The 27,016-nt window shown below is 52.8% G+C and overlaps 1 protein-coding gene across 1 annotated transcript in view; it reads left to right on the top strand.

Annotated features, from left to right (window-relative positions):
- Positions 1 to 2,472: 2,472 nt before the first annotated feature.
- Abat (4-aminobutyrate aminotransferase) overlaps positions 2,473 to 27,016 on the top strand; it is a 74,279-nt gene continuing 49,735 nt past the window's right edge. The window contains exon 1 of the mRNA XM_076839814.2: positions 2,473 to 2,563. The gene's annotated coding sequence lies outside the window, so the exon portion shown is untranslated. The remainder of the gene's footprint in view (positions 2,564 to 27,016) is intronic.

The following is a 27,016-nucleotide window of genomic DNA, read 5'->3' as shown; positions in this document are numbered from 1 at the left end:
ACAAATGTGTCAGGCTGCCTTTGCTATAGTTTGTATGAGAATAGTTTGCCAAACTTGGGCTTAATTTTTTTTTCTTAGTACAGGAATAATAGATATTCATTACAGAACAATTAGAGATCATTTGTAAATTGTAGGCGAGGGATATGGTTCAGTGGTAGAACTATGGCCTGACATATATGGGGCCCTGGGTTCAATCCCCAGCACTGAAAACAAAAAAGCACTCAAAAAAATCTGCAAATTGCAAATTAATTAATTAAAATAAAATTAGAACCACTCCTAATTTGAACACAGAGATCACTACTTCCAATGGGCACGTAGGTTCTCACTAATCTAACCCTGTTCCTTACCTGTTCCTTACCTGGCCACTTCATGTGTGACCATTAAAATCAGATACAATTAAGGATTTAGTTTCTAGGTCCACTATTCATTTCAAGCACTCAGTGCCTACGTGTGACAGTGGCTCCCAGTTGGATATCCCAGAACAGAACATTTCTACCATCCTAGAAAGTTCTACTAGACAGCGCTGATCTGTTTATATCAACTTATGTAGATTTAATAAAAATAGGACGATACCCAATGCACTGCTTTTCTGAGTACCTGTGTTCACCTACTATGTTAGAGTGACCTTCTGGACTACTCGTGTTTCAGCACCTGCCTGTAGTGTTCGATTTCATGCAGTGGATTTCCCCTCTGGGTTCCCGCTGTACATTTGTTTCCAGTTTGGGATTCTAATAGACACAACGGCCCAAAGCACTTTATCCTCAAACCTTTGCACCCTTCATTGTTTTGAGGTAAATTAAAGGTTTGACAGCCAGGTCAAAGGGTAAGCCCATGTTTAGAGTTTTTTTAAAAATAGGAACACCCAGTTTCTCTCCAGAAAGACAGTGATCATACTGCCACCAATAATACATGGAACTGCAATTTCTTGAAACCTCCACAAACAATAGCAATTATAGTAACAAGGCAATTTTTGTAGATGAAAAATTTCCATCTCTTTGTTTTAACTTGACTCTCCTTGACAAAGCGTTTTCTCCCGTGTTTGCCGACCATTTGGTTTCTTTGGGCAGGTCTTGGCCAGTAAAGGGAGGCCATCTGTGTGGCTTAGGTTTTAAGGAAAACTTGCTAGATTCCAACACCTGCCCCCTTCTTCAAGTCCTTTAAGTTCTTCAAGCAAGGTGACAGGGTTAACATGCCAGAGAGATTAGCAAAGCCCTCTCTATTTCAGCAGACCGAGGGTCCATTAAGTTTTCTGTCCTTTTGAATTATCCTTATTTATTATTTCTTTGGGGTTCCTACAATCATGGGTCACCCTAGGAGGTGGTTGTTTGGTGGTCTGTAAACTTGTCTACTTGTTGACTTAACTTAAATTCATCTGAATTCCTTTATTCCTAGGATACAACCCTTCTTGTCTAATCAGATATAAAGCCGCCTAGATTCCTGGACAGCAAGAAGGATCTGCCAGGCCCCAGCCAACCAGAGAAACAGTCACTTGCGGTAAGGCGGAGTGGGAAGAGCCGAGCTGTATTCTTCCTTGGCCCTTGAAGGTCTGGCATCTTCATTCAGCCATTCATTATGAGCACTTGACTGTACTTTGTGCTGATGGGCAATTTTTGTGTCTTTGATTTTACCACTGAATGATTGTGACCTTTAGAACGTTGGGGGGTTATCGGTCGTCCCCAAGGTAGTGTCAACTAGTTTTCACGCAGCATTTTTAATTGTATGAAAGCATCTTCAAGACATCTGGGTCTCGTTTACACCCATAAAGGAGGTGCAATCATACCGTCCATTGGGGATCAGGGCAGCGAAGTGACCTGCCCTAGATCTTGCAGGAGGAACGTGGTCTGACTCCTAGTCCAGTGCTCTCGCGTTGCCCTGCCATGCACAAACGACTGGTCTTCCTGACCGACGGGCCAGACGGTGCGGGAGAGCGCATCTGGGAGGAGCGGGGGAGCACCGCAGCCTTGATCCTGGGGAGGCACGAAGCTCCCCCCACCCCATTTCCTATGGAACCTTCTGACTGGGACTCCAGGACACCCGACCCCAGATTGGAGGCACGAAGTGGGGCTGGGGCAGCTAAACTCGCCCACCGCGGGAAGGTCTAAAGCAGGAGGGCGAGGGGTGGTAATTGAGATCCAGTTAAATCAACCTCCAGAGCCGCCCCCTCCCTTAAACCAACCTCAGATCCCCTCCCCCATCCAACTTGATGGGGGTCCTCGGCGTCTCTTCTCCAGTCCCAGTCCCACTCCCGGCCCTCGCGGTCCCTCCTCCGGGACCCCTGGCGCATCCCGCTGGAGCCCCGGTCCCCTCCACCCGCGGAGGCCGGACTCTGCCCCCGCCCCGCCTTCCTCCTCCCCCCGGGGGCGGTGGCCCGTGGCGGGCGCGCCCATTGGCTGCGGCGCGAGCGAGGGCCAGGGCCGGCAGCGCTGATTGGCCGCGGCGGCTCGGCGGAGCCTGGGAGCCCGGCGAGTCGCTGGGGGAAGCCGAGCAGACACTAGGCGCAGCCGGAGCGCGGATCGTGGACCCCGCAAGTCGGAGCCCAGCGGATTCGAGCCCGGGCCTGGAGGTAGGGACGAGGCGCCTGGTCGTGGGGGGCGGGCTCTTCCGAGGAGAGCCGAGATGGGGTACTTCTGCTCTGCCCCCAGACTGCAAAAACGGAGCATCTTCTCCCAGAAACGGGCCCTCCATCCTCCCAGGACGCGGAGAAAGAAAGGGTCTCTCACCCTCCACTGAGCAAAATAGCTCCGTTTTCCTTTCCTTTCAAAATAGCTCCGTTTTCCCTCCTCATGGCCCGGCTCTGAAATAGGATTGCCCTCCCTGATTTACCCTTTGGAATAGAAGGTTACCCCTACAGAGTGGGATCCAGGAACCTCCTCGGTACCAGAGCCCTCTTTGGAGATGACGCCCCTTCCCTATCCCAGATAAACTAAGTTTGAATCTCTTCCTTCTCCTCTCATCCCCTTCACAGTGAGGAGCGTCTTCATAGCTCGTAGATAACAGTGTCCTCTCCCTCCCCCACCCGTGGAAAATATGGAGGTCCTGGGAAATAAGCCCCTCAACAGGACAAGGACATCCTGGGACAGAGACTCTGCAAGTCACCTTCCAACCCCATACGCATCTCCCTGCATCCCCACCTCAGAAACCAGACTCTGGAAACCAGACTCTGGAAATGGATGATTCCCTGCCCTTCCCCACCCCTAAGAGAGGGGAAGCTGCCCCCTCCACTCCGCTAAGGCACCTGGGGCTGTCCCCCTTCCCCTGGAATATGGGGATGTTTGAGGAGAGCCTTTCACCCCCAGGAACAAGGCCGAGATCTGGCCATAATCCCCGAATTCTCCACCTCTTCCTAATCCTTTCACCCAAATCCCACCCTAAGACCCCACACCCACCCCTCCCACCTCTCTCAAGCTCATCCTTCCCGTCCTCACTGCCCCACTGATAATCCCACCCCAGTTCCCTCACCCAGGGGGCCGGAGAAGACCTGAAGCCCTGGGCACTGTGACCCTAGGCCTGGAGACCCTTCTAACAATGGAGATGGCCTCAGGCAGCTGGGCCAGAGGGGACCCCCTCCCACACCACCTCTACCAACACATACACACCTCCTCTGAGGCTGTCCTTCCCCCTCCTAGAGAAGGGGTGTCAGGGCAGAGAGGGGCTGCTGGCCCTCTTCCAAGAAACCCCCACTTGCTCCCTGGGTCTGCCCCTCCGATCTCCTGTGGGCATTGCCTAGCGGAATTCCCTGGGCACTCGGCCAAGAGAGATGGATGCTGCTGGGCCCATACATTTGGCTAGGGACAAAATTGGCTTTGCTATTTTGGTGAGGCTGGACTAAGGCAGGATTCTGAGACCTAAGGGCGGTGGGGGGGGGGGGGGCTTGGGGACAGCTCTCAGGTAGACCAGGTGGGTTGGGCAAGGGAGGGAAAGCAAATGAGTTTTGCCTTCTTCTTTGGAGCTGGCACCACAGCATGAAGTATTGAGAATGTGCTTTCTGGAGGCCAAAGGTCGGCCCCGGGTGAGGCAAACAGCCAGTCTAGCATCCTGAGACCTAAAAGGGATTCTGATTAGGGACTCCGACCCTTCCTCTGACCGTTGGACAAACTGAGGCACAAAGAGAGGAAGAGACTCGTTCAAGGTCACCCAGCCAGTAAGTGACAGAGCCAGCCACCGCTCCTACAGGGCCACAGGGTCCCCATGCTGGCTGCAGTCCTCACCTTTTCAAGTGGGACTCTGTCCCCACTTGTCAGAGGAAGCACCAAGGATCTGTAAAAGTCATGCAGCTAGGAACGGGCAGAACTGGAACTCAGAGCCACCCCCAGCCACCTGGAGGAGCCCCTCGTGGGTGGCTGCATCCAGTGCTCACCCGTCTGAAGGTCTCATTGAGCCCTCTGTGGAATCCAGGCTTGCCAGACTCCAAACTGGCCCAGAAGAGCAGAGCGCATCGGTGGCAGTGTGCTGGGGCCCTGCTGCCCCAGGAACTCCAGAGGGTCCGGAGGAAGTCACATCCCTTCCCTCTAGATAACCGCCCAGTCCCTCTGATTCCCTGCTCCCTGCAGGAGTCTCATTCCTGCTCAGATCCCTGCATCCTTTCCTGCGGCACCAAGGGGGAAACTCGTCTGCAGATCTCTAGGACCACCCGGCCAGGTAGCAGCAACCTGGTTCCTACCGATGGGAGAGTCAGGGGTAGCAGCTCTACTCTTCGTACCTCTGCCCAGCTCCCAAGAGAAAGGGTTGCGGTCATGCTTCAACTAGGAGCTGAGAACCAAGTTCAAGGTGAAAGTTCAGAGATGAGGATATAGGTCCTGGGATCTCCAATCTGCCCCGCGGTGTGTGATCCTGGGAAGATCTTTCACCTCTCTGTTATCATCCTCAGGGTTAAATGAGTTAATAGCTCACAGCTAAAGGGGAGAAGCCATGATTACGATTTCAAGTGCCAAGTCATAAACCTCTAAAGCCAGAGGGTGGGGGCAGCTCTGCTTCCAGAACTCAGAACTTTGCTGTAGATAATCTTGCCAGTGGACACAGCAATCTCTTCCCTGAGAGGCAGTGCAGGGTGTGGGCTTGACCTGGACTCCAAAGTCAGATAAAGCTGAGAGGAATTCTGCAGCTGCTGCTGGGGCACCCGGAGCAAGCCCTTCCCTTCTCTGAGCCCCAGCTCTGCATCTCTGAAAGAGGTCTGTTGTAGGTGGTCATCTGATAGGAGAGGGGTCTAGATCAGGAGTCTCATCCTCCCAGGCTGACATTTGGGGTGAGCTCTTCCTTCCTGTGCATGGTGGGATGCTGGTCGTCCTCCTGGCCCTCTACAGGCGAGATGTCCACAACACCGCCTCTGTTGATAGAAAACGTCTCCACGCGTGATTGGATGTCCCCTCCTCACCAGAGAGATCCACTGGTCTGATGGGTGGGTGGAACTCAGCCTGTGTGGAGCCAAGACCGCTTCCCCTCTTTGCAGAAGCTCCTGGCTCTGGTTTCTGCTTGACCAGGGGTTGCGCGGGGTGGTGGGCAGTTGTCCAGCTGCTGCGCCTCCCAGTGTTGATGACAATTTTAGTCCATCACATTTAAATAGCACTTACTGGTTTCCAGATGCCTTTAGGTCTGCTACACTAGATTTGCGATTTTACAGACCAGGAAACCAAGGCTTTTAACTGAGGTTTAAAGACTTGCCTGAGGGTGTCTGGCCTCCCTGCTAGAGGGTGAGAAGCTGCCCAGGCCAAAGGAGCTTCAGAAACGTGAGCGCTCGCTCGGTGCCTTCCTAGGGAGATAATTGGCAGACTCTCCCAGAACCTGAACCTCCTGCAGGTCCTTGGCCCAGCAGCCCTGCTTCGAGGAATCTGCTGTGGGATGCTCACACAGACGACCTGGGAGTGTCCAGTGCAGGGCTTGGTCACACCCCTCTGGGAAGGGTTCATGTTCGGTGGATCCACGTGGGAAATGGACAGTGTTTCTAGAAGAATGAGGTAGATCGATGTTGCTGACACAATTTAGTGAAAACAGTAAAGTCACGGGATCAATACCTACAGGATGATCTGTGTAGATTGGAAAAGAAAAGATGATTTGTAAGTACACATGAAAATGGATCGGTAGGGAAGTGGGGGGCAAAGGAGAGACACATATATTTATGTGAATGGGTTTTTGAGGGAAGAATAAAGAAAGGAACGCCCTGGCCAGCTGTCCCTGCCCCAGCCAGCAAAGTACAGCCCAGAGGTCTTGCTGGCACCAGATGTTGTCAGCAGCAGAGACTGGGACCTCTGAGCCTCCTGAGAGGTGGGGGCTGGAGAGACAGGACCTGAGGCCCCAGGAGGAGGAGCCTGCTCCCTTGCTGAGGGGGGGGGGGACCTCCCTCCCGCCCTGTGGAGATGCAGCTGCTGTGAGACTGGCCCGATTGCTCCCCAGGTGTGACAGCCTCAGCCTAGCCACTCTCAGGACCTGTCTCCCTGGGTTATTGTGAGGATCAAATGGAACCTTGTGTTCAGGCCCCTGGTACACAGTCGGTACTTAATTAACGTGAGCCCTGATCTCTTTGCATCTGTCCGGTGCCCCCCTGCCCCTTGCCTGCCCCCTGCCAGGAGACAGAGAACAAGGGCTTCCTAAGTGACAGTTGGGGAGCCTGGGGCCTCTGGGAATGCTCGCTGGGTTGAATCAAGGTCCCCCCCCTCCATCTTGTCCCCTGCGCCTCCAGGAGGGAGCAGTTGGGGGCAGTAGGGCTGGGGCGGGTTCCCAGGGGAGCTGTGCTCCGGCTCCCCCTCCCTCCTGTCTGGCTCTCCGTGCCTTCTCCAGATGCTCAAGCAGAACGGGTGACAGGGTGTGACCTCTAATCACACGTTCCCTCCGTAAGACGACTTTCCAACGGCAGATTCCCCTTCAGAAGCCACCACAGCCCAGTCCTTCATAGGAGCATGTCCCTGACCCTCTCTACCCCAGCCTTCCGTGGTCCATCAGTGGTACCGGGTTTCCTTCCTTCTGTACACCTGGCAAGCAGAGATCACACCTGCTGCGGCCGTCCCTTGTCCCAGATGCACGGCACAGTTTCTGCCGTGTGACAGATAGTCAGGGAGCATTTAGTGAATGCATTTTTTTTTTTTTTTTTTTTTGGTGGGAAAACTTGCAGAACATAAAATTGACCTCTTTTGTTTTTGTGGTACTGGGGATTAAACCCTGGGCCTCGCACATGTTAGGCAGGTGCTCTGCCACTCAGCTACACCCCCCAGCCTTTTTATTTTGTTTTGAGACAGTCTCACTAAGATGCCCAGGTTGGCCTTGAATTTGCCATCCAGTGCCTTGGCCTCCTGAGTAGCTGGACATGCAGGTGTGCACCGCCATGCCCACTAACAGGCCACTGTCACCATTTTAACGTGCACAGCCCAAGGACATGGAGTACATTCAAATGTGTCCTGCGTCCATTGCCACTCTCAAGTCCCAAAATATTTTATCACCTCAAAACTTCATGTGCGGGCCCCATTCCCTAGTCCTCGACCACCACAGTGGCCTCCTATCTCTGTGGACTGTGCCTAGCCTGCATATTTCACATAAATAGAATCATGCAATTAATGCCCTTTTGTGTCGTTTCTCCATGATTTTGCATGTATCCGAGCTTGGTTCCCTTTGATGGCTGGGTGATATTCTGCCGTATGGAGAGAGCACAACTTGTTTACCCATCTGTCAGTTGATGCCCACTTGGGTTGCTTTCGCCTTTTTGGGACTGTGAACATGCATGCACGAGTTTTGATGGGAAGACCTGTCTGAGGCTCTGTGGAGGACATGCCCAGGAGTGGAACTGATGAGTCACGTGGCAACTCCTTCTGTTTGACCCTTTGAAGGACTCCCTGACCATGGTCCTCAATAGCAACACACTCACCCTCTCCAGCAGTGGGGGGAGCTCCCGGCTCTTCTACGTTCTCACCAACATTTGTTATTTTCTGCTTCATTGTTATCGCAGCCTTTCCGGCGAGTGCGAAGTGGCTTTGACTTGCGTTTCCCAAACAGCCAGTGATGTTGACCACCCTCTGGGGACTTTGCTGCCTTCTGGAGCCACCTTTGGGGAAGCATCTGCTTGAGCCCCTCGTGCTGGGTGGGCTGCTCTTTCTGGTGGAGTTGTAACAGTTCACAAGTGTGAACACACACAAGTGTGCTTTGCAAGCTCCAGGTCCTTGTCCATTTAAACTCCAACTCAGCTCCTGTGGGTCAAGGTCTGTTTTGTGACCGTGGGATACCCAGGTGACCCCAGCACTGTTCGTGCCCACGTCTGAGGCAGTTTCTCAGCCCCAACACTGTTGACTTCGCGGAGCGGGGTGGGAGGCGTCCTGTGCTTTATGGGGTGCTTGGAAGCATCCGTGGCCTCTCCTCACGAGATGTCACTAGTAACCTCCACCCCCAGGTTGAGACAGCCAAAATGTCTTCAGACATTGCCAAACGTCCCTTGCGGGGCAGAATCATCCGTGATGAGAATCGCTGTTAGAGACTGAAACAGGTGTGAATATTTACAACTTCAGTGAGATCTCTTGTGCCTAACAGGTATGCACTGGGTGTTCAGGACCTATTGAACGTTGGATAGATGGGTAGATGGATGGATGGGTAGATTGGTGGGTAGATGGATCAGTGGTTGGATGGATAGATGGGTGGGTGGGTGGCTGGGTGGCTGGATGGATGAGTAGATGGGTGGACAGAGGGACAGACAACCCCATCATCAGTTGGATAGATGATAGATGAGTGTGTGAATGGATACATGAACAAACCAATGCAACTTGTAAGTTCTGGAATGTGCCTACAACTCTCCTGTTTTTCCAACTGCAATATTCTACCCTTTCTCTGTTCAGCATGGTGGTCCTTAACTTGCATCAGAACCCCTGGAGGGCTCACTAAAACTCAGATTGATGATCCGAGCCAGAATCGATGGTTCAGTAGAATCACCCACCTGGCAAAGCTCTCAGCCCAGTATCCTTGTTCTTTGAGATCCTCCACCCTGCCAACCTGTTGGCTCTCGGAGGTCCTAATCCTTGTAGGTGCTAATGTCTGTTGCCTTGACTGTGGGCACGTGCTGCAGATCTGCCCCTCAGCTGTGCTGAGGTCCTTCAAGGCTGGGGGCGCGGTGCTTTGTTAACGGTGACCAGCAACATTGTGTCATCCGGGAGCTGGAGGAAAAGGCAGAAGTTCGGGCCCCACCCAGGCCTGCAGAGCTGAATCAGCATTTGAAAACTATTCTTGGCATGTTTCCTGGGCACCCTGGAGTTTGAAACCTGCCCTTGGACGTTCCCACAACTCTCACGCTCAGGGCTAGGACCCACCAGCCTTGCTGACGAGTCCCGCGGACGGCCTCTCCCAGTGTGGGCTGGAGCGTCCCTAAGGCACACTGGCCACCGTTCTTTACCCGACATGCTCTACCTCGTGGAATGCCTGAGCTGGCCTGGCTTTCTCCATGGATAAACAGTCCCAGGGGGCAGTGTCTTGCTCAAGGTCACACGATGACCATGAGGCAGAGGAGAGACTGCCATCCATTCCCTAAGGGGGAGTGAGAGAGAAGGGGTTGCCGTCCACAGCAGTGATGTGGGAAAATGTGGAGGGGGACTGTGAAGCCATTAGCTTTGTGCTCCAAAAGTGGGGAGATGGGAGGTGACCTCCAAGTGTACAAAAGACCAGGACCTAATGTGGCTTCTCTCATTTATTTGGCAAGTGTGCATTGGGTTCTTAGAGCCCAGATGCTGCTATCTGGAGTGGAGTATTGAACAGGAGAACAAGGCTCCTTCTCAGTGCCTTATCAGTGGGGCTGAAGTTCATCTGAACTTTAGTCCTTAACGACTGTGTTCGTTTATTGCGTGGTTTCTGTGTGCTGTGTACAGTCAGTACGAGGAGCAAGTGTGCTTGTGAGTGTGTGTGAGTGTGTGTGTGTGTGTGTGTGTGTGTGTGTTCTGGGGAGAGAGAATGCCCCAGAGCATCTTGGGCTCTCTGGGGTACAGAGGCCCTCAGACAGTGGACCTGCCTTGTCCTGAGGGTCAGGGAAGATGAGAACTCAAGGTACAAGGAGGGTACCTGTCCCTGGGATGCTGGGGAAGAAACTGCAGGGGAAAAGGTCAGAAAAGATGGAAAGTCCTTCTGGGCAGAGAGCAGGACATGCACAGGCCTGAAGCATTCATGAACTGCGATAAGAAAACCTTCAGGGTAAAGTCACGACTCTCTTACACACAGGAAACGAACCCTGGCTATTGATTCTAAGCAGATGTTACAACCAGTTCAGAGGGAAAGCTAAATAAAGCTCAGATGTGTACAGAGTTTAAAAAAAAAAAAAAGGTGGACATGTGTTGCAAATGGAGGCAGACTGGTCGGACCAGGCAAAATCTGCTTTGTCTAACATTTTCCTACAACTTACAAAGGGGTTTCAAAGGAACACGGTCTCCATATCATGAGCAGAGCTAAAAATCAGATAACCAAAGGGCTCGTGCGGCACGTAGACCGTGCATAATTTTCTGTTGGTACATGGCTTTTTTCTCCCTATGAGACCAGTGTCCAGAGGACAGGGAGGCCTTCAGCAGGACACAGGACGGAGGGGAGGCTGCAGGAAGGGCCCAGTCGTGACCAGCCCGGTGCCCCACCGCCGTGGTTTGGGCTTGGCTCAGAGACCCAAGGGGAGCCGTGGCGGAGTTTTAAGCAAGTTGATGATGCTCTTTTATTAGCACTTGAGAGAGATCCTTCTGGAAGCTGGGCAGACAGCGGACAAACACCTTCTCCCCCCGTTGGGCCCAGGTTCCATGAGGGAAGCCAGCCAATCCCAGAGGCAGGCTGCTGGCCATTCAGCAAACGCTTTTAAGGCCTTACAGCTCCTTCGGGGCAAGGCTCCTGAACACCAGCCAAAAGAGCAAAGCACCGCCTCGCAGGGCTGTCCCCCCGGGGAACAAGCCTGGCCCCCTCTCCCTGTCAGAGCTGCAAATAGCTCCCTGCCGGCTTTGCAGGCTGAGCGTGTCCGGGGACAGGCTGGAAATGAGCACACCCAGGAACATTCGTGCAAATCACTGCCCGCGTGCCGATTTGCGTGCCTGGCACCCAGCCCTGCCTCGGTGCCACTGTCCTCCAGGGCCCCAAGGCAGGGCCCGGAGAAGAGCCACACAGAGCAGAGCATGGACGTTCTGACCGAGGGACGGGTTCCAGGCGGGGTCACGCTCAGTTGAGCAGCGCTCAGAGGACTGGACTGAGTTCCATCGCGATGACAGTGACCCGCCAACACTGGCCGCTGAGCGGGCAGGGAGGTGTCCTCAGAGCCCGGCAGGTGCTTGCGCGTCTGGCTGCTCACAGCGACCTGATGAGGCGAGACGGTCAGATTTCAGAGATGGGAAAAGCAGCTCGCGGTGACCGGCGAGGATGACCGGCTGTGTGGAGCGAGGGTAGCCAGGCTTGAAGACTCGGAGCCCAGGGAGGCCTCTGGTGTGCTGGTGCTGCCTGTGGCCCCCGCGTGCTTGTCCCCTGCCTCCGTGGAGCAGCAATGTCTTTTGCTTTGGTCACAGCAGGGCTGGGGGGGGGGGGGACCCACTGCCACAGTCAGTTCAAAGGGAGAGTCCAAAATGCTGAATAGACGCAGCGACTGTGGGGAAAGCAGTGGACATGCTCCAAAGCCCCGGAGACAGGGAGTGGGCTGCAAGGGCCTTTCAGAGACAGGGACACTTGCTTCCTGTCCAGGGTTTGGCATTGAATGGTGGCTGATGAAGGATGGGTAGGAAGCCATGCTCTGGTTTTTTGGGAGCCATTTTGGTCACTTTGGTTTCTCTCCTAAGAGGATTGGGTAGCGGGTCCCAGGGGAGAGTGAGGAGAAGGGACCCAGAGGTGGGGATAGACAGTTGGAGGCAAAGTTTGCCGAGAGTGGTCAGCCATCCGTCCACCCACCCGCGGGGCAGGAGCTCTGGTCTTGGTCCCGCTGTTGGCCTTTTCTGAAGCTGGGCAGTGGCCGATGTCTGGGCTGAGTGCACCCTCCCCACGGCAGCCTGCCATCGGCCCATCTGTCCCCGTGCGAACACAGAGGCCTGCCGTGGCCCTGCAGGTCCAGGGAAGAAGGGCTCTGTTGGAAACCAGCAGTGCTGCCCGCTCCCCGAGAGCCCAGGGCCGGCGACTCCTCTCTGCAGACCTCCCTTTCCTCGTCTGTGGGATGGGTGGCGGAGGACTCCCAGCTAGCGTCCCTGAGAGGCCTGAGGTAGCATCAGCAAGGCCAAGGCAGTGGACCTGGTGACATTTGGCTCTTGGAAGCGGTATCCCAAGAGGTCTCCAGTACTGCAGATTCACATCTGTGTCGGGGAGGGGTGAGAGGGCGGTCCCCCCCTCCAGAAGGGCCTGAAACTCTCGCCATTGCGCATTACTCTCTGTTCCTTCTTATGGGAACGGAGCACGTTCCTGTCATCAGCCCACTGCAGCTGCGTGCGGCATGACAGAGGTCACTGCATTTGCCCGGGTGGACTATGCACGTCCCTCTCGAAGGTCAGGCCAACGTAGAGGTCCTTGCCCTTTGCTACCTGGGGGATGAGCACTTCCCCAGCACATTTAACGGGATATTTGCTTAGCTCAGACCTTTGAAGGGTCCAGAGGCGTTTCCTAGGTGATAATAGGTTGCAACTGAATTTCACCAAGATGATCTTTAACCTAGGAGGTTGTAAATCCGAGCTTGCTCTTCTTCCAGGGCTGCAGACTCCATCTCTGCAAAGGCTGAGTGGAGGGCAGCGGGCAGCCCCTCTGTAACTTGTCGCCTGGCTGCGGGCGCAGGGAGGCCCACAGGTGAAGCTGGCCACACTGAGAACCGTGAACAAGCTAATGAATCAAAGGTTGTGTGGGGCTCGGCTTTTAAGAGGGGACCAACGGGCCCTTGCCCTGCCTTCTGTTAAGAGCACCTCGCCTGCATTATATTTAACCCTCAAGAGCCCTCCAGGTAGTTCTGAACTCGGCAACACTTTACAAACAAGGAAATAGAGGCACAGAGAAGTGAAGGAGCTTACCTCCAAGGTTATACACCTTGCTGTATTTGGATTGTCTGGGGCCAGGGCTGGAGCAGGGCCCCGTGGTAGAGCACTTGCCTGGAACGTGCAAGGCCCTGGGTTCCATCCCCAGCATCGCAAAAAAAAAAGGTAAAGGGGAGAGAGAGAATTGGTCAAGGGCATCTGTCCAGAGAGGCAGCCCCCTCTGGCCTGGGACAGGTCCCCTGTCATTTATTCCTTCCCTGCGCCCAAGCCGGGTCCCCCACCTCTCTTGAGGAAGCTAGTCTCCCCTGGCCGCCTTCTCGCGTGAGTTTATCACGCTGCTGAAATTCTCAGCTCATTCACGGTCTCCAGAACTCTGGTAAGTCCCTCGAACTCAACCGTGTCCTTCCTGGGGCCCCGGCATTGTCCTGGGACCTGGTACCAAGGGAACGTGAAGTCAGCAGTTGTTGAATGACTGTGACTATGTCGTTAGATCAACTTTATGAGAAGTTCCTGAGCAGGTTTGGTGCCTGTTTAGGTCCTGAGTTTGCTTGGAAGGATTTGTTTTGCTCTACCTTGGCCTTTCTCTTCAACGAGCCCTTTGCTTCGGGATCCCTGTGGATTCTCACACAGTGGTAACAAGTAATGCCGAGAGATCCCGGGCGCCCTTTCTGTGGCGTATCCCAGTGACACCGTCTTGCTGGCCTGGACACCCTCCACCTGTCTTATTGGGATTTCTTCAGTTTGACGTGCATTCCTTTGCACTTTTTGGGGGTGGGGGCTGTTTGGTTTTGCTGGGGATCAAACCAGGGCCTGGTGCACATTCGGCCCGTGCCCTTCTGCTGAGCTGCCCCCGCCCCCACCTGCACACGTTTGAACAACTGCTGGTCTCACAGGGGGCCGGCTAACACCTGAAGGCAGAGTCTCCATCTTGGGAGATTCGGAGCCTGACTCCGAGAGGTTTGGAGGTGGCACTGGGAGGTGGAGGCCGCGGGTGGCGAGGAGGACAGCCCTGCAGGGCCCCGTTGCCTGATAGTGGGGCCCCTGGAGAGTGGGCTCCGGAAGAATCATCCAAAGCCTGAAGAGTGAGGAAGAGGAGGGCATGTGAGGACAGACCCTCAAACAGCCGCAGGGAGACAGAGAGGGGCGCAGACCACGGGCTGTGAGAGAACTTAGGGTGACATCCAGCAGGCGTCCCGCTTACAGCTCAGTGGTTTCTGAGGCTCAGTCCTTCTCATCCCTGGTTCCAGAGTTTTCTCTTAGCCGAGCACCGCCTGAACCCTTGTTTCTGGGTTCGAATCCCAGCTGGGCTGCTTTCCCTAAGTGAAGACTTAGGCAGCTTGGTCTGCGCTGGGTGCTGAGTCTCTAAGTGGGTGTGACGAGCTCATGGACCTCATGTTCATTGTGGGGCTGAAGGAGGGGCCCAGGGGAAGCTGCAGGAGAGGCCTGGGACTTGGAAGTTGCTCAGTGAACATCAGCATTTTTCTTGGAGCTCGCTCGCTGTTTCTTTAAATCAAATTGGTCGGCTGTGTTTACTGAGCTTCACCTTAAGCAGTTAGATCTGTGCAGGCCAGGTCTCTCTCTCTCTCTTTTTTTAATCTTAATGCAATGAAAAGGAAAACATTGCCATTGAGATAAATGTGTCATCTGTTATTTGCTCTTGGGAAATGCATCCCATCACCAGGAATCCAGGTCAACTTGGGGGTGCCTTCTTGTGTGTTGGGCAACTCCCGTGACTCTGAGCCTTTGCCTCCCTGTTTGGAGGATGGGCGTGGTAAACCAACCTCCAAAGGAAGTATCATGGGCACGTAGTGAGCCCTCCAGAAACGGTTCCCTGGCATCGGCCTGCTCTGTGGCATCAGACAGATGGCTTGTCTTCTCTGAGCCTTGTTTTTTAGCACTGTTAAGTGGGACAGTTGGGCATGATCTCCATGAGGTTTGTAAGCAATTATGAAAGAGTTCTTGATTTGAAATTTCCAGTTGTCACATCCACTTTGCTAAAAGAGGGGCTTGCATGCCGGTGGAATGATGGCTTGGCTGTGACAGGCGCATTCTTGAGGCTGAGGTGCCCCTGGAGTACCTCAGCTGTCTGTGCTGGGCTAGGTCCAGGTGGGAGTTCATGGGCAGAGAGGAAAACAGGGAAACCCAGTAGATCCCTGCATCCTCTCACTTTGGCTCCAACTTGGGGCCCAGAGGGTTGTTACCTGGGGACACTGACGTCTGTCCTTGTCTGCCCCACACCTGCATCTCTGTGAGCTCGGTTCTTTGTTCTGGACTCCTCAAGCCTGAGATGAAGAGCCCAGGTTTGTCTGGGGACGTCCTTTGGGAGTAAGAGCATCACACTGATGCCACATGGCTTCAGGGAAAAGTTGCTGAGTCTCCAAGACATCGCGCCACATGAGTTGGCTTCGCGGAGAGAGAGGAGAAGTCCTCAGAGATTTCTGTTAAAAGACTGGAGTGAGAAGCAGATGGCTCCTGGTGGTGGTGATAAGAAGCGGGCACCTTGCTGTAGTTTTAATTTGCTGCAGGAAGCAAATGATGGTAAAGACTGCATTTCTCTGCCTCTGCAGAATCACCCTAGGCATCATGCTCGGTTTCTGCAGAAAAATCAGGCAGCCAGACAGACCTGGGTTCCAATCCTGACTGCCACTCTCTTGCTGCAAGAACAGGGGCACATTTTATTTAACCTTCTCTGAGCCTCAGTGAACTCAAGGGCAAAAAAAATCAGACCACCACAGCTTTTTAAAAAAATATTTATCTTTTAATTGTACACAATAGCTTTAGTTTATTTATTTTTATGTGGTGTTGAGGATCGAACCCATGGCCTTGTGTGTGCTAGGTGAGCGCTCTACCACTGAGCCACAACCCCAGCCCAGACCACCATGGCTTTGCAAGATGTTTAAGAGCATCCATCGGTGGTGGTGTTTGGAAATCTATCTGCACAGGGCGAGTGTAGATAAAGCCTGGCCCACCAAAGGGCCCTGTGGCTTTCTTTGCCTCAGTTTTCTCATCTGCCATGTGGGAGAAATTTGCCCTGTGATGGGGAGAGGCTGAGTCTTCAAATGAAGAGGATCTGCCATCTGTAGAGAGAGCGGTTATTGGTGGTAACTGTAGAGATGGGTTTGCCCCGATACCTGCCATTCTCAGGACTGAGCACTAACCCCAGGGCCTGGGCAGGCAGACAGTGCACAGAACCTCAGGCCTGAACACTGGGAATCTCTGAGCCCATCAACTCCAAACCAAGTCCCTTCACCAGCTGCTTAAAGCCCCTCCCGTGTGCCTCTGGAGGTGATCCCCCGTGCAGCAAAAGAGCTTTCTTAGTTTTTGAGCCAAAATCTGCCTTCTGGTTACTTCTTTCCCATTTTACAGCTTATGGAAGATGGCAGCCAGAGCAGAACCCAGGTCGGGCTGCGCGGCTCACGCCCGTGACTCCTGGGCCCCATGTCCTCTGTAATCCAGGTTCCTTTTGCCTTCCCCTCTGCCCAGGACTCACCAGGGTGGGGCACATGCAGGGTTTAGGAAGAGCCAGGGCGCCCATGGCGGTGGGGCGCTCAGAGGGAAGGGGGCTGCCTCGGCCAGGAGCCCTCTGGAAGTTGAGGTCTCGGCTGTCTGACTGTGGTCCCCGACTCCTGCAGATGTGGACAGGTTAACAGGATGTGTTCCAGCAGCCAGGCACTGTAAGGGGCAGACCTAGGCAGGCCCATGTGGACAAGCCTGTCCTCGCTGAGGGTCGCTGTTCACATCCCTGGGGGCACACGCCTCGGTGGAGCCGCTGCCTGTAGTCGGCCTGCGGCTCCCGTCCCCAGGGGCGAGCGCAACCCAGGAACTTGTCAACATTCACCTTGACACGCCATCTCACATCCACTGTGAGAGGAGAGAGGGGAGGGAGGAGTTTGTGTGGTGTCAATCAAGCTGTCAATCAAGGAACGAGAAAATGAGGAATAAAAAACTCCAACAGAAATGAAATCTGGTGGCCTGACGTCATGGCACTAGTGCCAGCTGGGGGTCAGGAAGAAAGCTGTCAGGCCTCAGAGAAGCTCATTCCAGGCAGGGCCGCAGCAGGGCCCCGTCCTCAGGTCACGGGGCACTTGAAATGGGGTTTTTTTTGTTGTTGTTGTTTTAATATATTTTTAGTTGTTGAGGGACCTCTATTTTATTCATTTATTTTTATGTGGTGCCGAGGATCAAACCCAGGGCCTCACACATGCGAGGCCAGCGCTCTACCACTGAGCCCAGCCCCGGCCCCAGGACTTGAGGTTTTCGTTGGGAGGCTGGTTCTCTTCTCTTGGTGGTCAGAGGGCTACGGTGGCTTCCATGATGGGCTTCGCTTCAAAATAACCCCGTGAGCTGCTCCACGCCAACTGGATTGAAGGCAGAGAACCCGGGAGGCTCCTGCAGCCACCCAGGGGGAGGCTTGGGTCCAGGTGGAGACAAAAGAGAAAGTGACCTGAAAACTTTCTCTGGACAGAGAGAACCCCGACGCTGCTGGACAGAGTCTAGGAGGGTGCGGTCAGGACCTGGTGCTTCCCGTGTCCCGTGCCTGCGCTGGGTGTGGGAACCCGCATTCCTTTCCTGGTGTGTAAATTGTAAATTGCAGAAGATGAAGGTTTGTAGGTTGGAGATGGTGATAAGCACCTGTCTGGCATGGGGGCCAACCACAGATCGGAAATATTCAGAAAAACAAACTTCATCTGAACACGTCCAGACTTTCTTATTGTTCCTATTCCTTAAACTTTATCATGGAACAACTGTTTACATAGCTTCATTGCATTAGGTATTAAAAGTAATCTAGAGATGACTTAAAGTACGTGGGAGAACTGGACACAGGGGGCCACACCGGGGATCCCAGCTATGGGGGAGGCCGAGGCAGGAGGATTACAGTTCAAGGTTAGCCTGGGCAAATTAGTGAGGCTCTGTCTCAAAATAGAATAAAAAGGACTGGGGGTGTAGCTCAGTGGTAGAGCACCCCTGGGTTCGATCCACAGTACCAATAAATAAATAGGATGGTGCATATAGGTTATATGCAAAGACTGTGCCATTTCATATAAAGGGCTGAGCATCCATGGATCTTGGTGGCTGAGGGGGTCCCGGGACAAGCCCCCATGAATCCTGGGGGACAGCCGTGCAGTCATTCCCTGGGGTCGCTGTAACAAATCGCCACAAGCTGGGTTCCTCAAAACAACAGAAATACATTGTCTTATACTTGTGGAGACCAGAGATTCAAGGTCAAGGTGTCCACAGGGCCCTGCGCTCCCTGAGGGCTGGAGGCTTCCAGGCTCGTCGGCTGCGAGAGGAAGAATCCAGAGCCCCTGAGCTCACGGTTCCTATCCAGCAACTGCTTTCTCACCCCTGGTCCCAGGGCTTCTGAGGGCCACCCTGTCACAGCTCTCTGCGAGACAGGAGGAGCTGGACCAGAGACCAGCGAGGGCTGACAGACAGGTGGGCAAAATGGGGCAGTGTCCCGCCAGGTGTCACCTCCTTAGACCCACAGATAAAGGAGGTGTGACCCCCATTTCAAGGACGCTGAGGTTTAGAGAGGTCAGGCCACCTGCCAGAGGGACAGGAGGTGGCGGGAAGCGCCCGTGTTTGAGCGGCGGCACCGCCCTCGGTGCAGAGCCGTCCCATGCGAGGCTTCTCCAGAGGGCTCTCCCTCCGTGGCATGAACTTGGCGCCTCACAGCAATCCGTCACCCTCTCTCGCCCCAGGGGCTCAAGGGGCGGCCTGGATTGGGGGTCACACCTCCTTTATCCGTGGGGTTTGTGGTGCAGTTAGGGCCACTTCCACCTGGGGCTGGAGTCCACTGGCGGCTCCAGTGGGCGGAACGTCCACGGTGGCTTCTCTCTGTGCACGGGTCTCGTGCTCCGGCTCTCCGTGTGGCTCGGACTTCTGGCTCAGCAGTCTCAGAGCAGTTCCCTTCTCATGGAGGCCAGCCTCCAAGGGCAAGAAGTGGGCAGTGCCGACCCTGGTAAGAGCGGTGCCAGGAGCTGGCCCAGCATTGCTTCTGCCACGTGGTGGTGGCGTCCTGACTAGTCACATATGACAGTAAATGAACTTCAACGCCTCACACGCAAGTGGAGTATAACTTCTCGTTCTTCTGGTGGCACATGATGCAGGATCACACCGCGCACGTAGTCATGTCCGATCCATTCCACTGTCCTTCCACCGCCAGACACCCTCCCCTCCCTTCACACCCCTCTGTCTGATCCAAAGTACCTCTCTTCTTCCCTAACCTCCACTCCCTTATTGGGGATTAGCATCCTCAGATCAGAGAAAGCAGTCAGCCTTGGTTCTTGGGGATTGGCTTACTTCACTTTGCATGATGTTTTCCAGCTCCATCCGTTTACCGGCAAATGCCATAATTTCATTCTTCTTTAAGGCTGAGTAATAGTCCATTGTGTATATGTAGCACATTTTCTTTATCCATTCATCTGTGAAAGGTACCTAGGTTGGTTCTGTAGTTTACTATTGTGAATTGAGCTGCTATAAACATTGATGTGACTATATCACTGTGATATGCTTTGGGTATAAACTGAGGAGTGGGACAGCTGGGTCAAATGGTGCTTCCATTCCAAGTTTTCTGAGGAATCTCCACACTGCTTTCCATAATGGTTGCACCAATTGGCAGTCCCACCAGCAGTGTGTGAGTGTGCCTTTTTCCCACATCCTCGCCAACATTTATTGTTGCTTGTATTCTTGATAATTGCCCTTCTGACTGGAGTGAGATGGAATTTCAGTGTAGTTCTGATTTGCATTTCTCTAATTGCTAGAGACATTGAGCATTTTTTCCTATATTTGTTGATCCACATTGGTTTTTTACAACAGCTGTTTTGATATAATTCACCTGCTACACAGTTTGCCTGCTTAAAATGTACACTCAGTGATTTGATTGTTGTTGTCTCAGCCACTTTAAGTGTGCAATTCAGTGGCCTCGGTTGCCGTCACACTGTTGTGCAACGATCACCACTGTTCCCAAAACTTCTAAAAAGAAACTCTGCAACCATTGAAAAATAACTCCCTTTCCCTCTCCCCATGTTTGTTCACTTTCTGCTGCTATGATGCAATACCTGAGATAAACAACTTAAAGGAGGAAAGATTCATTTTGGCTCACAGTTTCAAAGGTTTATAAAGATGGAATTCCAGTGTGACTCTGGACAGGTGTCTTTGCTGCTCTGTGCCTCAGTTTACCCTTTTAAAAAATTAAAATATAATAGTGCATCATGCCACATCTCTCAGTGATCAAAATACAGTAGTCCCCCGCTTTTCTGCAGGGGATACATCCCAACACCCCCAGGGATGCCTGAAACAGCAGGTGATATCAGACCCTGGATGTACTGCAAATTCTCCTGATGCCTGGCAGCCTGGCCACACAGTCCTGGGGTTCATCTGTCCTCCATGATTTATGCCTGGGGACTCCTTGGCTTCGATACTCTTGCACCTGGGGCCATTATTAAGTAAAAATAGGGGTTCCTGAACACAAGCCCTGTGACACTGTGACAGTCCCTCTGATCGCTGAGGCTGCTACAGAGAGGCCAATGGGTGCTTGACGTGCACAGCTGCTCCCAGGGATGATCCACATCTGGGCAGGACAGAGCGGGACCCTGCCAGGCTCCACCATGACTCTCAGCACACTGTGCGGTTTAAAACGAGGGACTCGGTGATTTCTGGAACTTTGCACCAACCGTTTCAGACCCTGGTCGACCTCAGTGGAAAGAGAAGCTGCAGATTCGCCACTCCACCCTCCTGAGCCCGCAGCTCTCTGGGGATGGGGGAGACATGAGTCAAACAAGATCCATGTTAAGCAGGGAAGGGGGAAGGGCCAGGGAGGGCAGGGAGCCGGGAACTGGACAGCACAGATCTGAGGAGGACAATGAGGGAGCCACCTGGGTCTCGGGGAAGGGGAGAGGGTGGGAGCCGAGCTTCTGGACTGGAGAGCAGCTGGGGGTGCGGGGAGGAGAGCAGGGTGGAGGACAAGCAGGCATGCAGGGCCTCCTGGGCCGTTTGGTCTCTTCCGTGGACCACTGGAGGACTTTGACCAGAGGGAGGACTGAGGAGATCTGACGGAACCTTTGCAACAAATGCCTCAGGCTCCTGTGTGGATCGGACACAGAGTGAGCAGGTTGCTGGCGAGCGGGGTGGTGGAGGGGTGCTGGTGGGGTGGAGAAGGGGAGCGATCTGGATCTGTCTGTAAGGTGCACCTGGGGATTAGGCGTGATGCAGAGAGGGCTCAGGAGGGTGGAGTGGCTCAGAGAGCCTGGAGCAGGCGCCAGCGTTCAGGTGGAGTTGGAGAACAACTCTGCGGTCACGGTGTCACTTTTACGGGTACCTTCTATTTATAGAAAACAATACTGGCTTTCCAGACATCATGGTGATGGGAAAGGTCCCGCCTGCCTGCTTTGTTGTTAAAAACACAAGAGAACTTTCTTTTTTTCTTTTGGGGTGCTGGGGTGGAACTCAGGGCTTCACACTGCAGGCCAGTGCGCTACCACTGAGCCACCTCCCCTGCCCTAGAAAGCAAGATCATTTCAAGTAAAAGTCTTATCCATGGTGGTAAACATGGGGGAAAATCAGCATGGGCTTTGGATAAATGCTCTTTGTATGCTGGTGTGTCAGGAGAAAAAAGAGCCGAAAGAGACCCTGCCAAAGTGGGTCTGCGAGACTTCTCTAAACTTGAACTTGGTTGTCAGGAAGTAGGACAGACCTGTGGCTTGAAGGCTCGGAATGCCTGGAGCAGGGGCGGGCAGACTTTTCCTGTAAAGGATATGTCCAGCCTAGGGGTCGGGGGGTCACACGGTTTCTCTCCCAGCTACAAGAGCACTCTGGGTGTAGCCGGGTCACAATAAGACTTTATGAACAAAATCGGGCCCACAGCCCTGGTTTGCAGACCCTGGGCTAGAGTCGAATCCCAGGGCAGCCTAGCCCCCAGATATCCTTGTTCCTGGCCTTCAAGGAATTCCAGGCTGAATTCTGAGCTTCCCTGTCTTCCACTGTCCTGGGATTGGTTTCCCTGTGAAACAAATGCGCTGAACCCCCTGATTTGGCGACCTACTTCCCGCTCTAAGCATTTCCACCTGGGGACTGGAAGACAGTCTGACCTGGTTCAATGCCAGAAAACTAACGTCCTTTTTATAGTCCATTTGGAGGTTCGTCTCCTCTTTCCACACCTTCAGAATCCAAATGAACACAGATCAATTTTCAGGTGCCTCTGGGGCTCTCTGTTAAAGCCATGTCGAGTTATTCGGTGGCTGTTGTCCCGTAATTAAATGTCTAGACACATTCGCTGCCATCCCCTGAGGTTCCCCTCATGCCCTGTTAAGGTTTCTCTCTGGATTATTTGAGAATGGTAAGGGGGCTCCCTCTCCCCCAAATCAATCATACAGATCATTCACAAAGAATCTGAAACTGCAAAAACATAGGGGAACAAACAGCCTCGTATCCAAGACAAAACACTGTCAAACAGAAAGCCCATTTCTTTCCAGACTTCCTTCATCGGGTACTGGTTTATGATCTTGTTTTCACACCTCTGCAAAATTACAGCCAGGCTGCGTAGGAAATTTTATGTGATTTTTTTTTCCTTCTCTCATTACATTGATTCAGAAATCATTTGCCTGTGTTTTACTTAGTTTCCAGTAAATTCCAGCATGATCAAGTCTTTGTTCTACCCCAACAGTCCTCTGCTGTTGGTGGTTCACGTTGGTTTTGGTCGCGCGCACTTCTAATTGACGCCACGCTGGACATCTCTCAACAGAACTGTTCCCTCATTTGGATTTATTTGCATTGGCTCAATTTCTGCAGCTGGAATTCTTTGACATTAAAAGTTTTAATAATATCTCATTATCCCTGTGGCTCCATTGTTTTCCGTGAGGGTTAGACTCGGGTAGCCCCCAGGAGTGTCTATCTGGACAGGGAGCTGGGGGTGACACTCTGACCCTCAGCCCTGAGGACCAGAGGTACAGATGCTCCACTCCCAGGGAGCTGGCTGGTTGGTTGGTTTGTGGGCGCCACACCGGACGCACCCTTGGCTTTACAAAGCGGTTAAGCGACAGGGCCCATTTCATGGTCCCTTTGCAGCGAGTGATGCCGTGGAGTGAGTGTGACTCAGTATACCAGCCACTTGCCCACCTCCCGGTCCCGCCTGTGTGCCCTTGAGTAGCATTGCGCACAGTAGGATCTTAGGATAGATGTTTCATACATTTGTAACTTTTTTTCTGAGCCCTCATGGCCCCCACCTGTAAAATGGGAATGAAAGAATTTATTCCACAAATATTGCACGTCCTGCCATGTGCCCTCGGGGACCTCATATCCCCGCATGGCTCTGCTGAGCCATCACCAACGACCACGGTGGCCAGGAGGAGGGTGGGACTGAGGAGACCGGCAGATGGATTGGAGACACCTCAGAGGCAAATTTGAGTTCCACTTCTAGTGGTCCTGGTTCAGTCGCAGAAGTCAGGGCTGACCGCCGCGGCGTTTCACGAGGGTGTTTCTACACGTGGCCACACTGTGAGACCAGGGCAGCTGGCGGGACCCAACCCTGCGTGACCTCACCAGCACTCCAGGATGATGCCCACCGCAGGTGACATTTCGCCCAGCCTCTGGACTAGCCCAGAGTCGCCCCAGAACCAGGACCCGTCATAAAGTCACTACCGCCATGACCGTCCCTACAGGGACATTGCCTGACTCACGTGTCTTAGTGAAAATGAGGATCGGGCTTGGCTGGGCGAGAGAGCCTCCCACGACCCTCCAGTCCAGGACAGAAAGAAGCCAGCAGCTCTGTGTTCCCAGGGGACCTGCCCCGAGGGAGTCGGAACTGAACCTGATCTCAGTCCCATGGAGACAGAAGAAGATCGTGGGTGGCATGGATCACCTGGCGGGTTCCCTAGGTCTCCACTGGTGAGAAGTTCAGGTCGGTCACATGCCTTTGAACTTTTAAATGATCTGACCTATTGATTCATCAGATTGTTTAAAATTAAGTGCTTTTCTCTGGAGTTTCATGTTTCCAGACGTGTGACTGGCAAGATGTACAGAGCATTCTAGAACATTTATTATTAGTCGGCAGCGACATGAGACCAGGGCTTTCAATTAACCTTGGTTTGAACTCCAGCTCCTCAGATGGGCTCCAAGATGGTGGATGTATTCCTCCACTACATGAGCTCATTTTTCTCCCCTGTAGCTTGCGAGAGCCCCTATGCCACAGGGTCAGGAGAAGAGGTACCAGGGGATCAGCCAGTGCTGGTCACTAGCTAAGGGTTCACCTCCTTCCAGATATGTCCCAGCCCTCCCACCTAGGCTACATTCTCCAGTGAGCCACACGTGGCCACGGTACCCGAGATGTGGGTAGGCTGAATTCAGATGTGCTAGAAGCATAAAATACACGCCTGATTTTGGAGACTTAATTTGCCAAAAATCACATAAAAAATTTCATTAGGTGGTTTTTATATTGATTACATGTTGAAATGATATGTTGGACCTAGGTTAAAAAGGATATACAACATTTACATCAGTTATCATATATAGTATATATTATGCATTATATATATTTTACATTATATGTTATAAATTATACATAAAATTATATACATCACACATAAAATATACATTAAATGGAATATATAACACTATACATAGGTTAAATAGGGTGTTATACATATTATATATTATACATTACATATAATGTTTTTTATAAATTACACATACATTGGTTAAATAGATTATACATTATACATGGTTATACATTATATGTAGGTTACATAGATTGTACAATGTTAATTCTATCTGTTTCTTTTCAATGTGACTACTAGAAAACCTAAACTTGCACACATGACTCACACATATGCATCTTTTCAATAGCATTGGTCCAAAAGCATGATTTAAGAAGTAGGGATAAGGTGGGCACAGTGGCACATTGCCTGTAACCCCAGTGGCCCAGGAGGCTGAAGCAGGAGGATTGTGAGTTGGAGGTCAGCTTCAGCAATTTAGCAAGGTCCTAAGCAATTTAGTGAGACTCTGTCTCAAAATGAAGAGTAAAAATGGGCTGGGGGTGTGGCTCAGTGGTAGAGCGCCCCGGGGTTCAATCCCCAGTGCCAAAAGAAGGAGGAGGAGGAAGTGAAGAGGAGGAGGAGGCAGTGGAAGGGCATGAACTTTGCAGTCAGAACGCCCCGGCCTGCCCTGGGCGCAGCACTCTCGGGAAGCTGGCAGGGGCGTCACCTAACCTGGGCGGGCCTCTGCCAACATCTGCGAAGTGGGAGCGGAAGCCACACAAAGGCATTGATTGGGACCCTGATCATGCTTGGCGCAGCCCTGGGCGCACAGTGGGTGCTGCAGCACAGACGGAGGCCGTGGCCTGCTGTGCGTGTGCTGGGATCGCTGGGTGTGCAGAATGGGCTAAGTGCGTTCCGGGGTGAGTGGCAGTGACTCTCCTTTGCCCAGCTGGACTGCAGCGTGCCCTTTTCACCTCCCCACTGCTGTCCCTCAGAGCAACTCGGGAGGCTGGGCAGCTCCTCGTGGAGATGAGGAACCTGAGGCTCAGGAGCACTTCCAGGTCTGAGCAGGAACTAGCCCCAGGCCTTCTTCTGCCAACCTTCCCGGACTCTTTCAGAACTTTCCAAGCCTCCAAGGTGCGTTTCTGTGTTTCCTTCGCCCTCCAATTAAATAGCTCCCGTAGCGCTCCCCAGAACAGGAGAGAAAACCAGCCTGCAGTACAGCCCCGCCGCTGGCGAGGCTGACTCTCCTGCTGGTGCCGTGCTGTTGTTACCTAGGGAGACCTGCGGGCAGGGATGCCACTCCTCTGCTCCACTCTTGTTTTCCAACCGGGTGGAAAGCCGTCTCAACACCTGCGACATGTTTCCTGGACAAATCAGTACCCACTTCTACCTCAAACCAATGTAGTGGCCAAGGATAAGGAGCTGCCAGGCCTGGGGGGCACCCCACACCTGCTCACTTACAACTCGTTTTAACTTAGTATATGAAGCACTTTCCCACAGCAGCACATAAAGCACCCCCTCACTCTTTTTACTGGATGCATGCTATTCTATATCATGGGTGTGCCAAAATTTATTAAGCCAGTTTCTATAGATGGACACTTAGGTTCTTTTCAGTTTATGTCAATGAGACAAATTCCTGCAAGTAGATTTATGCTGGAGAAAATGGTCCGTGTGTTTAAAATGTTATAGATTTAGATAAATTGCTCCCTGAAATATTTGCAGAAATTGCCTTCCCACCAGCAGTGTATGAAAAGCCCCACACGATCCACATGGCCAGATACTTCATGATAATAAGCCAGCGTGGAGAACGCAGAGAGGGAGCGAGAGGGCAGCTGGGAGGCCAGTCAGGAGGCTGGGCAGCTGAGAGCAGGGACAAGAGAAAGAGCAGTGGAGTCGGAGCCCAGGGTTCCTGCGGAAGGCAAGCCCAGGGCATGGGGGTGAGTGGAGGGGTGAGGAACCAAGGGTTCCTCGGGCCTGTGGCTTGCACACAGTGGTTGTTCATTGAGATGCTGCACACAGCAAGGGAACGGGTGTAGTAAGGGAAAGGCCATGCTGTGGCTGAGGCTGCACTGAGCTTGGTGTGCAGGGTCTGCTGTTGGGGCATGGTGAACCACTTGTGAAAACCAGGAGTGTGCCTGAGGTCTTGCAGAGATGGGTGAGTTGTTGGAGAGATGGATGGATGATAGAAGAGGGGTGGATGGGTGGAAGAGAAGGTGAATGGATGGAAGGATGGAGGGATGGACGGGTGGGTGGAAGAGAAGATGGATGATGGATGGATGGAAGAGGAGATGGATAGATGGATGGGTGCACAGATGAGAAGATGAATCCAAGAGGGTATGGATGGATAGAAGAAAATATGGATGGATGGATGGATGGATGGATGGATGGATGGATGGATGGATGAACAGAAAGATGGACAGGTGGATGGGAGAAGAGAAGGATAGATGTATAAGTGGACAGACAGAAACCTAGATTTTATTCTGTTTAGATTGAGCCATGTGAAATTGCTATTTTTCTTTAATATTTATTTTTAGTTGTAGTTGGACACAATAAATATTTATTTATTTTTATGTGGTGCTGAGGATCGCACCCAGGGCCTTGCACTTGCTAGGTGAGTGCTCT

This window comes from Callospermophilus lateralis, chromosome 19 (genome assembly GCF_048772815.1).
Source record: "Callospermophilus lateralis isolate mCalLat2 chromosome 19, mCalLat2.hap1, whole genome shotgun sequence".
NCBI lineage: Eukaryota > Metazoa > Chordata > Mammalia > Rodentia > Sciuridae > Callospermophilus > Callospermophilus lateralis.
This window is presented reverse-complemented; position numbering and strand designations above follow the sequence as displayed.